This window comes from Aplysia californica, unplaced genomic scaffold, assembly GCF_000002075.1.
Source record: "Aplysia californica isolate F4 #8 unplaced genomic scaffold, AplCal3.0 scaffold01214, whole genome shotgun sequence".
In the NCBI taxonomy this organism is placed as follows: Eukaryota; Metazoa; Mollusca; class Gastropoda; order Aplysiida; family Aplysiidae; genus Aplysia; species Aplysia californica.
Window position 1 is genome coordinate 47,343 of NW_004798484.1, and position 3,224 is coordinate 50,566.

At 40.8% G+C, this 3,224-nt stretch overlaps 1 protein-coding gene across 1 annotated transcript in view; it reads right to left on the reverse strand.

Moving 5' to 3' along the window:
* LOC101846325 overlaps nucleotides 1-3,224 on the reverse strand; it is a gene marked incomplete in the record, with an annotated part of 13,008 nt that overhangs the window by 5,567 nt on the left and 4,217 nt on the right. The window contains 1 exon segment of the mRNA XM_005112235.3: nucleotides 2,707-2,775.

Genomic DNA, 3,224 nt, shown 5'->3' on the forward strand with positions numbered 1-3,224 from the left:
AGAGAGAGAGAGAGAGAGAGAGAGAGAGAGAGAGAATCCCCTTATTCCAAGGGAAGTAACAGGGTAGTGTGCACTATTTATAAAGTCAGCATGATTATTCCCCTTGTTTGCGCACATCACCGTAAAGAGAGGGTACTAAAGATTTAAAAAATCTTGGCTATAACAAACCCAAGCAAACCCATAATATATGCGGTGGGACATTGTGCCTCACTGGCTGTTTAAAATCAATTGTTAAAGAAGTGTATTCATTATGTTTCGATTGCCATGGAAACGGCGGCCATAATATATATTGTATTTTGCTTACTTACTTCATCCGCGTTGTATTGACGTAATTATCAACAAATATATGTTCACTTTGGCATGTACTCAGTACAGACAGAGGCTTTTAAATTGGCGAGAGCAATTTTGGGTACATTATTGGGCTTTGACACGGCCATATGTGAGGCAGCGTGGTGGAATCAGGCTCTCGTCAAAATAATCAAAGTGAAGAAATTCAGGTTTATGCATTTTTATCAAATTTTTGTTTTTTTGGCCCAACGCTTTTCATGACCATTAAAGAATTCATTTCTGTGTGGACTTTTCTTACAAACGTTGATTCAAGGTACAAAAAATGTAAATTTTCAGTTACCATGGACTCTTAAGCTAAGGAAATAACTAATCTTTGGCGGCCATTTTCTTACAAATTTACCTCTGAAGACAGGTGACACCCACCTCTTTCTTTCGCAAATATCTACACTTGAATTCAAGATAAATGAACATTTTTTCATCCCAATAAAGGCAAATGAACAAGCTTTAAGATGATACCAATAACTCTACATGCCCAAAAATTGACGAGAGCCTGATTCTATCACGCTGCCTCATATATATTAGTGCGGGGAAGAAGCAAGACAATTGTAAACAGAAAAAACTGAGGGAAAGAAAAGGCGTAAAACTTACCAATGGCACCCTCCAACCACCCGTCAGGTAAAAGCCTGCAACCTAAATGGTTTTAATGACGTCATTGAGGCGTAAAATCTCTTACTTCTAGGATTAAAAAAAATACTTTTGCTACTTTCGTCTCCTATAATGTTTTCTCTTTATAACAAAGCTAACTGGCAAAGTTGGAAGTCCAATTAAATACAGTTGAAACTGTTCTGAATCTTTTATTTGTAAGTGTTTTACGGGACTCGTAACTGCATACAGTCATGTGAGCGCGAGGGACACATTAAACATTTTCAGTTTGTCGAAAATTTTGAATTTTGCCCGGGTGGTGGCCGAATCCTACTCTTATCGATTTTGGACCACCAAGGGATCTTTAACGTGCACAACTTGCACACAGGACCTCCAAGAATTTTAGCCCTTGTCCGAGAAGGCTAGGTGTAGATCTTTCCTGCCATAAGATCAAGGGTGTGGCTGAAAGACAGAAGTAAGAAGGAGCCACGGAGTAGCAGTAGAAAGGCTGCAGAATGAGGCAAATGAGGTGAGGGGGTGGGAGCAGAAAGTGGAGACGAAAGCAGACAACAGAACATTAGGATGTGAAAAGAGACAATTTTAGAGAAGAAAATTTCCCGTCGCTATCTGGATTCGAACCTGGGACATATTAAATGAGAGGCGAACTCCTTAGCCTCTAGGTCACAAGAGCCCCTGTTCTGAATCTGACGACCATCTGTCAAAAACAATCACTTTTACAAAAAGACAATTTCCCACTACCCTCACTCTCCCTTGCGTTTTATATTTATTATAATCCCCCCCCCCCCCCCCCCCTCCCCTCACTCTCCCTTGCGTTTTATATTTATTATAATGACAATTTACATCGAGCCAACCCTATTATACGGATGCAAAGCAAGGACAAACAATAGATAGCTGGAAAGAACAACTGATGCGGCAGAGATGTGGTTCATGAGACACATGTTGTGTATCTGATGAACAGTTAGAAAAACAAATAAAGAAATCTTGGTTGAAGCAAAGTGCAGACGACAGCTTAAGACGAATGTACGAAAGCGACAGGCATAGTTCATGGGACACAGAATGCGGAAAGAAGCGTTAGAGAATGATATTGTAACAACAGGCAAGTTTGAAGGAAAGAGAGGCAGAGGTAGACAGAGGGAAAAGATACCGGACAAGTTGTTAACATGGCTGGGAGCAACAAGAACAACAGACACCATCGCTGCAACGCAAGACAGCAGATGTAAGTTGAGGTCTATGATCGCCCTCGCTAGTCGGCAAGGCACCGGATGATGATGATGATGACAGCGTCCAAGTTGTCCACCTGTATAAGACAACCACTTTCTCCTCCAAATTAGACGGTCGTGTGAGCAAAGAGCTAAGATCAAAGAGCAAAGGGCAGAGAAGGAAGAGAAAGGGCAAAGAATAAAGAGCAAAAGGCAAAGAGCAAAGGGCAACGAAGGAAGAGCAACGGGTGAAGAAGAAAGATCAAAGGGCAAAGAAGAAAGAGCAAAGGGCAAAGAAGAAAGATCAAAGGGCAAAGAAGAAAGAGCAAAGGGCAAAGAAGAAAGATCAAAGGGCAAAGAAGGAAGAGCAAAAGGGCAAAGAAGGAAGAGCAAAAGGGCAAAGGGCAAAGAACAAAGAAGGAAGAGCAAAAGGGCAAAGGGCAAAGTACAAAGAAAGAAGAGCAAAGGGCAAAGACGAAGAGCAACCTCGTTTCTCCTCGACAGTGGGTATATCCGTCTTGGACATTTTTGAGTATGTTATGTTGGGTAATCTCACCTATTTGTCTCCTTCTGGCCCATCGAGAGCAAAGTTCTTTTATATTCACCATCGACATTTTGATGTTGCCTGAAACATGAACGATAAACATTTGGCTTTAGTTCAATATTGGGGTGGGTGACCGCTTGTTGTTGTTTTTTTTTAAAGATTTAGTAGAGGTTTTACGGCGCTCACAACTGCATAAGGTCATTTGAGCCCCAGAAGATTAGAGGTGTTACAAGAGAGTAACACACATAAAAAAAAAGAAGAAGGGGAGATGAGGACGATAGATGTTTGATAGGAAAGAAGAAGCAAACCACACCAGAGCACCCACCCACCATCCACATGACCGCTTGACAGCTAGCTACAAAGCAGAAGTGTGCTCACAGGGATACGTTTTTCCATTGATTTATTCATAATTATAGTGTTGTATTCAGGTGAAATTAGGTGCTCGTTTAATTAAGTAATGAAATCAAAGAAGATGTCATTAATTTTTCGCCTGGAGAGCAATTTTATTTATTTTTTATTTATATGTCTAC